Genomic DNA, 13,205 nt, shown 5'->3' with positions numbered 1-13,205 from the left:
TTTAATCCCCTGAATGTTAAAAGAGCAGAAGGGCTGCGTGCGGTGAGCCTGACGGAAGCCAACAGTGTTTGCAGAACACCATGCAGCAGCTGAGACACCAAGAGGTGTAGACACTCAGGGATGGGAGGCAGGGGAGGCCAATCCATCCACTTTCCTTCAGGTGTAAGGGAACCAACACCTGGTCAAGCAAAGTGGTGAAACAACGTTGTGTCTTGATGTGAGAGAGGAAGGCAGACCACCCTAACGGGAACCTTTTTATCTTAAACTGGCGGGTGAGGAGATCCCTGGGCTTGGGGCAGGCAGGCTGGGGCAGCAGAGGTTCCCCAGGGACCAAAGTCTCTGGCACGACCCAGGAAGGAGCTAAAAGGAAGTCTTTGCTTGTGATTGGCAACACACGCAGTGGCCACAGGCCAGCCGGAGTGTGGCGTGGACCTCAGGCCAAAGGGGTCTCCTTGCCAGGGCATTGGAGCAACGTGCCGATTTTCCTGAAGGTCCTACAAGTCTTCGGGTGAGTCCTGGAGGAAGCTGGGAGAGGTCCAGCGTTTTATGTAACAGCTTGGATATCGTTCCCGAGCGGTTTTTGGACAGTCTCTCTTGCCTCAATTGCCTCATGTAATCCAATAATAATTATTTCTCCCCAAGCTTCCCTTTGAACATGAAAAAATGTGAAGTTGTTTTCTTTAATCATAGGAAGCTTGCCCCAAATTCTGCATTATTGCTGTTCTGGAGAGCAGCTGATCTTGGAGCCTCGTCTCCAGGGGTCTGGACGCCGCGTTGGCCAACTTTCAGCATCCTTGAGACATGCGGAGGGGGTGGTTCCAGCGCCGGGCCCCACAGTTCGTTTCCAGAGCACTGGATTTGTCAAACGCTGGTTTGTGCTTGAATTTGTGGCTGGACGGTGTGTGTTTAAGAGTCATCCGAGTGTATCGAGGTCGGGGGAGGTAAGGGCATTGAAATTAGGGTTCTTGTCCTTCTTTGTTGACTTGTGTGTGTGATGATGATGAGAAGGAGGGGTTAGCTAAAGTCTACATGGTGACTCACGTGCAAACAGACTTGGTATTTGAGGCCAAGACGTCAAGCAAATGGTAAAAACCAACAAAACTATGCGAAGGGACGTCGGATTTTTGCACAGGAGCGGGATGTCGGCATGTCTCCTGGAAGCTCGGGGAGCCTTTGGCCTTGGTGGCTCGTGGTTCCTGCTTCTCTCTTCCTCCTCTGACCTGGGAACTCAGAACTGACGCAGGGACCACCCCCCGACAAGAGCAAAGGTCTTATGGAGAGGATCTTGGTAAACGTCAAGCCACGGTCTGGAAGGGTCGCATTTTGGTCTGTAAGGGGACACTCTAGTTGTTACAAAGAGTTGCATTTACAGGGAAGCAGAGGTCGTCCATCTGCCTTTTAGGACAGGCTAGATTCACAAGGGAACATGCCTTGCATTCTTGGGATGGCTGCGTTGTCCCCAAATGCCCACTCAGGAGACCTAGCCAACAGGAATGCGAGTAACGTGTTAACAGAGCTCTTGCCCATTTCAAACTTCAGCGCATTTTGTTTTAAACTTTACCCCAACAGCCATGGGTCGGTGATGCCCCCTAATAACCATAGGAAAGGAAATATTTTATTTAAAAAAAGAAGAGAGAGAGAGAGAGGACGTCATTCTACCATGACTTCAGGATCATGAAAACGACCCAAACAGCCGAGGCCAAATGCTCCTGGAGATAATTCAAGACGCTGTTGGTATATCCTACACCGTCATTGTCCGTCTGTCTTTACTGTCAGCTCTGTTTTCATTTTCATGCAGTTCATAGTGGGAGGGGGGAAATATCTGGATGTTGACAGAGCTGGGGAAAGCCCACAAAGCCGGGCCATGCGTCGTGTGACGATTCCAAGCTTCTGAAATTAGACTGGCATCTCTCTCTCTCTCTATCTCTCTCTCTCTCCCCCCCACTTTTTTTTTTTTTTTTGCAGTGTTTTTGTTAAGGATTGTGGGATGCTTTCTGGAAGAGGCGGGTTCTTGAAATGTGCATTGAACCTAAGTTAGTGTTTTTCCATGTCTCCATGTCTGGGATGCAAGGGGCCTTTCCGCTTTGGGAAGGACACACCTTGACCAGCAATGTGTTTATTTGAGCCCTTAGCTGACCGTGACGCTGAGAGGTCCAGCATCCTTATGAGGCTGGCTGGATGTATTGTCTCCATGGTGCTTTTTAAAAAACACATTATTTATTTGTTTATTTGAGAGAGAGAGAGGTGGAGGAGAGGGACAGGGACAAGCAGCGTCCATGCCTCACAGACTGAGTTGCTGTCCAGAATCAGACACTCAATGAACTGAGCCAGCCAGGCATCCCTGTCTCCATCTTTAAAATGCCTACAAGGTTTAGGTAATAATCAATCCCAGTTCACGCACTAGCATGCCGAGTGCACAATGGGGGATCTCTTACCGCGTGCTCACAGGTCGGGAGCTTCCCGATTGTGCACCGCTCTCCGATTGTGACAGGTCAGGATTGGGTGTTCGTCTATATTTCATAGCATTGCCCTCGGGCAGATGGGAATGCTGGCTTCCCACCGAGTGGGGGATTGGGGAAAATGGACAATCTGTTGCAGAGTCGTTGGAGGAGTGGGGGGAGAGAGGGCCGTCCTCCGTGCCTACGAGGCCTCACGTAGCTTTCTGAAAGCTCATGTAGGAAATCGTACTATAGCACCCGTATCAATATATCGTAACTGTAAGATGATGGATACTGAAAATCAGGGGAAATCCTGCAAATACAGAGCGTCGTCCCCAGGGGCAGCTGGTACAAAATTGGTGTGTGGGTAAAGCAAAGAAGAAAGTAAAAGGGAAAGGGCCACGTTTGGGACACGCGCCCCACCCCCACCCTTCCAGAGAAACCGGGACAAACCAGGTGAGCCGAGAGGATGTGCCTCATGGTTTTGTCAGTTTGGGTGTTGAACAAGCAAGTTTCCGTTCTTTGCAAATGTCACATGCCTTCATGGAGGAATCCCCACGTGGCCAGCATCCCCGAGCTTCGGACAGGATGGAAGGGAAGATGGGAGGCACGCCAGTCTCGGGGGACGTCAGAGCCTGGGAGACTCACAGGGTAAGAGCAGATATGATGCATTAATCAATCACCCTTTCATGGCGTTCTGTGTGTGTTACAATATTTCCCATAAAGCCCATCCCTATGAGGTGGGCCGTACTGTCCCCTGTCTCCAGCCAGATAGCTGGGAGGGTGGCCAACAGGAGGGAGTCCTCTGTGGGGTGTGAACCCTGCCATTGCTTGGGGGGATGATGGTAGAAGTCATTCGGGGTTACTAGATGATTACGTTCTAGTTCCAAAAAGACACACGATGTGGGTCAGCACAGACGTGTGATTTTGGAAACTCCCTCTTCTTCAACCCCAATCCTCAATGGGCATGTCTCGAGGCAGACCCTGGGGCTCCGTGGCAGGTATCTGGGCAGACGCTGTCTATTTTCCCCCATGCACAGGGGCCTCTAGTCCTGCTTCATGAATCCTTTGGTGTGTTTGGGACGTCTGCGTCCTCCTCCCCGGGCGCTCGTCTGGCCGGCTGACAGCACCGCCGCTCTGTTTCCTTTCGGGAATGGGAAAGATTGTAAAGGGAGACGCTTCTGCAGAATCATCATGGGACGGTTTGGGTCTGATGGAGACCCGCGGGGCTGACGGTCTCCTGAAGATGCTCGCGGTCATGGGACGAGGGGACGTGTCCCCTTTGCAGGCTGAGGGCCGCCCTGGAGACTCCGTTGGGTTTCTGCCTGTCTGAGGGCTCCATCTAGCGGTCCCCCAGGGCGCGGGCTGCCTGCCTCTTCCCTTTGGTCCTCTGCAGGGTTTCGGGGGGAGCTGTCCAAAGCCCATTTGGAGGAGGGTGCATGCCTGCCCGCCTGCACTTGAATGCCCAGCCGGAGACCACCTGCAAAGGAGGACGTGTCCCCTCTGTTCAGGGCGGATTCCCCGTTTGGGAGGTGGGTCGCCCCTGCAGAATTTCACCCTTTTGAGCTTCTGTTATAATAAAGTGAACATTCTGGTAATGTTGCAGTGGGATCTTGAGAAGGTAGGGAGGGGTTCGGAGATGCATGGGGGTTCAGTCCCCCTGCCCAACCCAAGAAGCATGCCAGGGCACTGGTTTCACGTCTCTGCCACAGGCGGCTGAATGGAACGAGCTGCCGTAAACCTACAAGCTAGATGTTGCAGGAGACCCCGGTCACTCAGGAGATGATGGTGACCGGAGAACCCCCGGCGGGGTGGCCATCTCCCAGTGCCAATGGCTCTGCATCTAGAAAGGCATCATGTGGGAAGGACCATCTTCCAAGATGCCTGAACTTGCAGCATGACCCAAAGGACTAGGGGGCCTTTGGAAGGAGTGGGAACCACAATAACGAGAAGACTCATTCCCGGAGCTAAATTCATTCTGATTGAAATTAAAAGCAGACAAAGACTGAACAGTGTGGCGGGTTCCTCAAAAGGTTAACCGTGGACGTACCAGATGACCCGACAGTTTGCTCCTAGGGATCTACCAGGAGACAGAGAAGACACGTCTACCCAAAACCTCGTGCCCATGTACAATAATATTTAAAGCAGGACTGTTCACCGCAGCTGAAAACTGGAAGCCACCCAAGTGTCCATGGATGGATGAATGGGTTGAGAGAATGGGGTCTGTCCATACAAGGGACTATGAGTCATCCCTGAGGACCACAAACTCTGACACCCACCGACACTAGGATAGACTTCAAAAAAAAAAAAAAAAAAGAAAAGAAAAGAAAGAAAGAAAGAAAAAAAAAAGAAAAAAATACCGTGCCAAGTGAGAGAAGCCAGATACAAGAGCCCACAGAGGATTCCATGAGTATGAAATGGGCGGAAAATGTAGACCTATCTACAGAAGGTCCATCCATGGTTGTTGGGGGCATGGGGACGAGGTTTCTGTTCAGATTGTAATGGTGGCCCAGCTCTGTCGATGGACTGGAGTCCAGTGCGTCGTGGCCTTACAATGGGTCAACATCAAGGTATTCAAGTAGGTCCCCATGAGGCTGTTTCCCAACACTTGGCGATCCACGACGGGGGGACGTTGCTGAGGATGTGTGCTCTCATTACCAGCAGGAAGGGTGCTAAGTGGTCAGTCACTGTGTTCCAGACCAGATGGTGTTCCATACACGAAGAGACGTGGTGCCTGGTGTATCGGAGTGAAGGAAACTATTACCTTTGTGGGTTTTTTTTTTTTTCTCATTTTGTCCCAGCTTGATTGAGCTGTAATTGCCAAATAGAAATGATATGCATTTCAGGTGTAGAACTTGATATTTTGATCATAAGTGAGCTAACACTTCCGTCACCATAGCTAGCATTTTCCTTCCTTTTCTCCTCTCTCCCTTCCCTTCTCCTTCCTTCTTTCTTTCTTTCTAGCTGTGGATGTGTCTTCTTTCATCATGGCCACAAACCAGCTCCCTTCCACATCATGAATGAGAACCATGTTCTGGAGGTGGACCATGGGCCTTGTTCTTGGCCGAGTTCTTGGCCGCCTGACTTCCCATCGCGCTGATGGGTCATCTGCCTTGATAGGCAATGAGGCAGCCCAGAGGACACCTCGCGTCCACAGCTGGAGGATGCCCCATGGGGGGAAAAAAATCAAAGTGCATCTGGTCCTTTAGACGTGGAAGGAGCTCTGAGAGCTCAGAGTTCATGTTTTTATGCATCTGAGAAGCGTGATGCCTGGAAAAACCACGTGGCTTGACCGAGGTCTCCACCTGCTTGGAAATGAGAGGCACTGAGGGTTTCTGATAACTCACTATAGCAATGGGCAAAGGACCACATGGTTTCCATTGCTTATGGTTTACCAACTTCCAACAACAGCGTAGACTCTCCCTCCATTATTACACTTACAGTGAGTAAAGTGGTGCCCCTAAAAAAACACCAAATGCATTCCCAGCCTGAAGACCACATGGCTCCCAGTGGGTCCTCCATGATGGTGGAGTAGAGTAACATGCCCCTCTCCCCACCTTCCTCCCACTTCATTCCCCTTGTGTATACCTCCCGCCAACAAAAACCAGGGTCGCGGTTGATTACCGCAAAATCGTAAAAATCATCAGCCACTTTAACATCTCAAGACTGGGTTTAGCCTGGGGGGAAAACGTATGATTTTTCAGAGTGCTGCTGTTCTGATGAGTTTTATAGAACTGTTCATGTGTTTTTCAAGAACCGTTTCCATGGCGGAGGGCGGGAATCCAACACCATCGTTGGTGTTGGAAGGGTCACAAACTGGGTGGGACTCACAGTTACTATTGTAACGTGGCGTTTAGATTATAGTTGTGGTAAGAGCCAAAGCTGATTACCAAGGGACATGATGGCCATAAAGTCACCATTGTCACGGACGCTAAGATAACCTCAATGGGTAGGCACTGCAGAGCGGTGTAGACATGGAACTGATCCTGTGAGGAGGGCAGAGGCACTCAGGAATGGTTAACTTCAGGCGCTTTGGAGACAGAACCCCAATCCCATGCTGGTTTGTCCTTCCTCATATCCTTACCTACAAAGTGGACTCTCTTGGTCCGTTGGGGATGCTGTAATGGGACTCCACGGACTGGGGGCCTTATAAAGACGTTTAGTCCTGGTCGTTGTGGGGGCTGGACATCGGAGATGAAGGCATCTGCCGATTCGATGTGTGCTGTGAACCCCCTTCCTGCTTCACAGATAGACATCTTCCCATTGTGTCCTGACATGGAGGAAGGGATGAGAGTCCACCTTGGGGTCTCTTTTATGAGAATACCAATGCCTTCATGGGGTCCCATCCTCATGAGCAAATCCCATCCCACCAGAGATAGCCCAGACCCTACCTCCTAAGCCCGTCCCACTGGGGATGCAGTATCGCACATATGGATTTTGGAAGGACACACACATTCTGTCCTCATCGTAGACATAAAGGACCAACTCCTCAGGGCTGTAGTGAAAATAAAATAAGTGCATGGAAAAGGTTTAGTAAGTGGTGCTTAATAACTCCTCCATAAATATTTAATTGTTCCTGTTAAGTTGTGCGGCTCACATAGGAAATAATAAAATCATGGTATAGTGGGTGTGATCCCTCCTATGTGTCAAAGAACTAGTAGAAGACTCAATGGTGGCTTGTTCAAAATCAGGTCCACATCTTCATCCCTGTGACCTGTAAATATGATCTTTTATCCCAAAAGATGCCAGGAAAGGAAGGGTCTGAGATGAGGACATCCCAGATCAGGCTGGTCCAAAATCCAATGACAAGTGCGTGACAGAGACAGAGAAGGACAGACACAGAAGAAGAAGGAAGGACCCTCTCTTGGAGCCTCTGGAGGGAGTGTAGTCCTGCCCCACCTGGATCTCAGCGGCCCTGCCCGCCCCTGGATCTCAGACCTCTCGTCTCTACAGCTGGTTAGACGTGAGTTATTGTCATCTGCTGGTATTTGTCATACTTTGTTATGTCTGCCCCAGAAAACTCCTTTAGTGACTATAGATCTCCGATTCTTAGAAACTGGTTTGGTGGAACTCATGACAATATCTGGACCATCTTCTACGTAATTTCCACTTGTCCCTAAAGACAGTAATTCTGGTCATCCCGTTTGGGGGTACTGTCTCATTGGACGTTGTCTTGACCTGATGTCAGGCAGGCATCAAAAGCAAGAGGGCCCATCTTCTGCTCTTTGTGGAGAATGTCAGTCTGGAACAAGGGGACTCTTTCAGTAGCGGCCTTAGAAGAACCTCTAGTCACCATCAGGACATCTACACACATGAGACGGGGCTCGAGACCTGATTTATTTCACAGCCCTCATGTCCGCCATTGGCCGAGGGCCCACCCAGTGCCCATGTCCATTCACCCAGTTGGTACTTCCAGCTGTTAGTCACTCTTGGGCATGGGTCATCCTGGAATTCACATCCTGCACTTGGTGGCCACACCCCTTGGGCTCCCTGGCAGTCGCCTGGAATTCCCAAATGGACCAGGACTCCCGGATGAGAGGTTCCCCGTGGAATCCTGTGGTCATTGCCATCCACCTTTCCTGGCCATGTGGCGTGCTTCCTGACGGTGCGTCTGGTCATTTGGGGGGCCCCACCCCTCTGGGTCTGCTGTGGTTAGTCATGCTGCACTTTAGGGGGCTGTCGGTGCCTACGGTGTTCCTACAGCATCCCGTGTCCTCCCCACTTCTTCCTCCATCTGAGGCCACTGCTTTAGAATTCTGTGCTTCTCCGTCCAAAGTTGGGACCTCATGTTCCTGCTTCCAGGGTGGATGCAAGGGCATAGCCGCCTCTGCAGATGCCTCCAGATATCGCCTGTTTTCCGGTGGGTTCCACCACCCAGCAAGGACATGACTCATAAGGCAGGCGTCCTCTTCCTCCGGTGACAAATACGCCCCATGAACTGGATGTCAAGGAAAAATCGGGTCTCGGCCGTCAGTTTCCTTCCAATCCCCATGGAACTGAGATGTTCTGATTTGGAGAGGGGAGAGGTGACTCTTTGTCACCAGAGGGAATTCCCTCTTTCCTATAGGAAATAGAAGGAGTAGCAGTCATGCAGCTATGAGCCAATCATTCTGAGCCTCTAACAGAAAGGAGTGATTGAACTCTGTCTTCAAGAGGGCAGGAATCTAGCTCATCGGGGGAGACCTAAGTGCCCATGTGCTGAGCTGTGGGGTCACTCCGATGAGTTAAGGACATCGGAAACCGACTCTCCCATAATTTCTGTGCGCTGAACGCATCTCCTGGGCTTCCATGAGGAGCTTCCAGAACAAAAACGCAAAACAGTTCCTCCCTTGACTTCCCCATGCCGTCATGTGGGGAGTGGAAGGAGACTCAGGAGAATGGAGGTGTTGGGTTCAGCAAGGAAGGGTGACTGAGAGATCGGAGCCCAGGTCCCCAATCTCCAGGAATGTGCAGGGATGACTGTGACCTCTAAATGGAGATGAGCAGGTCTTCTCACTATTCCCTTTACAAGAGAACTTGCAGATGTTTCCTGCAAGCCTGCAACGTCAAGACTTCAAGGACATCCCCTCATTTTTTTTCCAGAGCAGAGGTTTAAAAGCAGAGCAATGTGTCTTGTGGGGACACCCCCGGGCCATCTGTTGGGAGCCACCTGGAGCTTGAGATCCAGGCATGGCATGTGCCTGTCTTTGCTGTGCGGGGAGATGGGCAGGTGACATGGAGGTAGAAACACATGACCTCGGCTAACCCAAGTCCATCCGCCCGGTGCAACTGAGACATCGGGTTTGTAGCAAGCAAAGGGTTTACTGGAAGCGAAGTCAGATAAGGGGCTGGGGGAGGGAATTCCTGGAATCCACCCCCATGAGGGGGCAGAGGACATGTGTTTTGTAATCACAGGGGTTGAGATTGGGCACATCTGGATGCAAAGGGGAGGAAAATGTAGGACTACTCATGAAGAAATAGAGGCATGAGCATTGGGCAAACATATTTGGGATATACGCCCTGTGTCTGCTGAGGGGTGAATACTTAACCCCACCAGGAGGCAAAATTCAGCCTCTGAGTCAGAAGGTTATCTTAGGACAAGGAGAACAGGCTGTGGGTGTCCTCCCAGAACTGGGATAAGCCAGATGGGGTCTTGGACTCCTTATCTCTGGTCAGGAATGTTCCTAAGCTGCAACCCTATCATCAGTTGACCTTGAAACCTGGTTTCTGCAAAGCCGACCCCCGGGTTCGTTAGTGGGGCCTGAGAAGACATGATAGCTGTGGAAGGAGACACAATTCTTTGGAAAACAATTTTTTTTTTTTTTTTTGCTCATTTCAACCTCATCAACCCTATGGGGCATGGTTTTATTCCTTCTTAGTCATGCATCCGTGGTGCCCGATGGCAAAGACCCAGCTGGGAAAGGGACAATGTTGCCAGTACCCATTGTGAGTCATTCTGCGCCTCTTAAAAGTGACTGCCCAGCAGAGCTTTACAGAAGAGGGAAAGGTATCGTTATTTTTCTTCTCAACAAGACTAGAATGCGGGGACAAAGAGGTTACGTGGCAGACGCCTGTGGCCTGGACCTTATTTGGAAATAGGGTGTTTGCAGATGTGATTAACGGAAGGATAGGAGGTGAGATCATCCTGGATCGGGGTGGTCCTGAATCCCATGATGGGTGTCCTTGTAAGAGACAGAAGAGGAGACACAGATGCAGAGGAGAAGCCACATGAAGATGGAGGCAGAGATGGGAAGGAATCGGCCACCAGCCTAGGGACACCTGGAGCCCCAAAAGCTGGAAGAGGGAGGAAAGACCCTCCCATGGAGCCTCAGAAAGGAGCAAAGCCCTGCCCAGCCTGGATCTCAGCATCCATGTCCCACCTGGATCTCAGACTTCTGGTGTCCAGAGCTGGGACAGGATGAGTCTCTGATGTTCAACACTACCCTGTTTTGGGTCCCTTGTCACTGGGGGCAGCCCTAGGAAACGCACACACTTTCCTTGTTCCCTCAGTACTTAGGTCTGTGAGAAAAGAACTTGTAAATGTGCTTTCTCAGCACGTACATGAGCTAGCAGATCTCCTAAGTGGAGACCTCAGAGGCTTCAGGCCACGTGATCCAAGGACAATTCGGTTTTGGCCAAATAGAACAAGGCTTCCTGTGTCCTTCTCCCAAGGGTTTCTTGTCTGTGGAAAGTACTGAATGTCTCCATTGTTGGTGTGTGCCATCTTCATCTGCCTGTGAGAAAGGAGTTCCCCTCGGCCATCCTGTTTGCTCCCAATGTGGACCACATCCTCTCCCCACGTGTCACACCATGGATTTCTACGTGGTGTCTTACACATGGAGGGAGGTCTCTCCTCTTGTGGACATGGTCAGAGAGCATTGTGCACAGGCTGTAAAGGAAGGAAGGAACTGCATTTTGCTCAGGGCGTAGGTGAGGGCTTTGTCCTTGGTTTATGAAATCTGCATTCTGGAATGTTCTTTGATGGAAAGTTCCAAGGGATGCTGTTCACCATGTAACCTCCCCCACGAGTCCAATGCCCACCTACCCATCTGATGCCTTCACTTCTCGTTGGGTGTCAGCAGGGCAGGACACACGCAGCTCTGATTTGGGCTGTCCATGTCTTTCCAGCTCTATGTCTTCAGGAGGTACAGAAGGTCCGTGGTGCTACCCAGGTGTCCTCAGGGAAGAGGGAAATGTCAGTCTTGCTCTCTCTGCCTGTCTCTGTCTCTCTCTCTCCCATACATCTCTTGATCTCCACTGTTCTCCTTCCACGCAGACTCCCCGACCTTGTTTGCTCTGGAAGGATGAAGACCACGAGCCTACAGAAGACGGTGCACATCTTCAGACAGTGGACCTCAGAGACCACCTTCCGAGTCTGCTGCAGCTCTACTGTGTCAATAGCCTCTAAAAGTCTCAACCACCCACAGCAAGAGTGTTTCCTGTGATAGGGGTTTGAAGGGAGCTCAGATAAGTCATGTTTTGTTTTGTTTTGTTTTTTAAACCTGGTCCGTTGAGATAAGCAATTCCACATTTTCTCTGTGTTGAGGTTAATGGAGAGCATGAAATCCTCCATAATACCTGGCTTGCTAAAATGTAGCATGGAGGCTGCTGGGGACAAGGGAAGAATTCGGAGGAGGGCGTAGGTCTTGGGAATGCCGAGGCCAGCCGACCACTGTGCCACAGGAATGCCATGGGAATTTGCCTTCCCCGAAGCTTTCTTAGCCCAAACAAGTGCCCTGTGATCTGAGAGATGTATGCTTTGTCTCCTAAGCTGTGTTTAGCAGGACTCATAGAACACATGGATCAGGGAGTTGCATCTTTCCCATAATTGACTCTTCTATTTTCTCTAAGTCCCCTTGCCACACATCACTTGCTTGAGAAATAGTGATAAAGATGCTTGATTATCCTCAAGCATCAATAAAGGCGAGTGCAAAGAGGAGCGAAAGGTCTTCGTCTTTGAGTGTGGACTCCCTTGCCTTCGCCTCTCTTTCACTGCACAGTCTGGAGTCATCCTTCATCCGTCGAAACAGGGTGCTGGCCATCGATTCCCAGCACTTCTGCTCATGGAAGCTTTGCAGGGAGTCTGGCCCCCAGCTTTTGGAAGCTAGGAGGGGGAGATGTGCTCTTGAATCTCCATTCTGCTCATGAGTCTGAGCCAGGATCTATGGAAGTTTGCTGTCTGTGCTCCCGGGAAGAACCGTTAGCATTTCAGGGTCAGCTGTCCATTGTGTTTGTGGTGGACAGCGAAGAACATTGTGTCATCTTCCTGGTGGTGTCTGTTGATGGCGGCTGGAGCCATGTCTTCAAGTGTCATTCATACTCAGCGCCCATGGCCAACTTTTTTTTTTTTTTTTTTTTTTTAATTTTTTTATTTTTTTCAGCATAACAGTATTCATTATTTTTGCACCACACCCAGTGCGCCATGCAATCCGTGCCCTCTACAATACCCACCACCTGGTGCCCCCAACCTCCCACCCCCCACCCCTTCAAAATTCTCAGATCGTTTTTCAGAGTCCATAGTCTCTCATGGTTCACCTCCCCTTCCAATTTCCCTCAACTCCCTTCTCCTCTCCATCTCCCCTTGTCCTCCATGCTATTTGTTATGCTCCACAAATAAGTGAAACCATATGATAATTGACTCTCTCTGCTTGACTTATTTCACTCAGCATAATCTCTTCCAGTCCTGTCCATGTTGCTACAAAACTTGGGGATTCATCCTTTCTTTCTTTTTTTTTTTTTTTTACAGCTTTATAAACATATATTTTTATCCCCAGGGGTACAGGTCTGCGAATCGCCAGGTTTACACACTTCACAACACTCACCATAGCACATACCCTCCCCGATATCCATAACCCCACCCCCTCTCCCAACCCCCTCCCCCCATCAACCCTCAGTTTGTTTTGTGAGATTAAGAGTCACTTATGGTTTGTCTCCCTCCCAATCCCATCTTGTTTCATTTACTCTTCTCCTACCCCCTCGACCCCCCATATTGCATCTCCTCTCCCTCATATCAGAGAGATCATATGATAGTTGTCTTTCTCCGATTGACTTATTTCGCTAAGCATGATACCCTCTAGTTCCATCCACGTTGTCGCAAATGGCAAGATTTCATTTCTTTTGATGGCTGCATAGTATTCCATTGTGTATATATACCACATCTTCTTTATCCATTCGTCTGTAGATGGACATCTAGGTTCTTTCCATAGTTTGGCTATTGTAGACATTGCTGCTATAAACATTCGGGTGCACGTGCCCCTTCGGATCACTATGTTTGTATCTTTAGGGTAA

Source organism: Lutra lutra, chromosome X (assembly GCF_902655055.1).
Source record: "Lutra lutra chromosome X, mLutLut1.2, whole genome shotgun sequence".
In the NCBI taxonomy this organism is placed as follows: Eukaryota; Metazoa; Chordata; class Mammalia; order Carnivora; family Mustelidae; genus Lutra; species Lutra lutra.
This window is presented reverse-complemented; position numbering follows the sequence as displayed.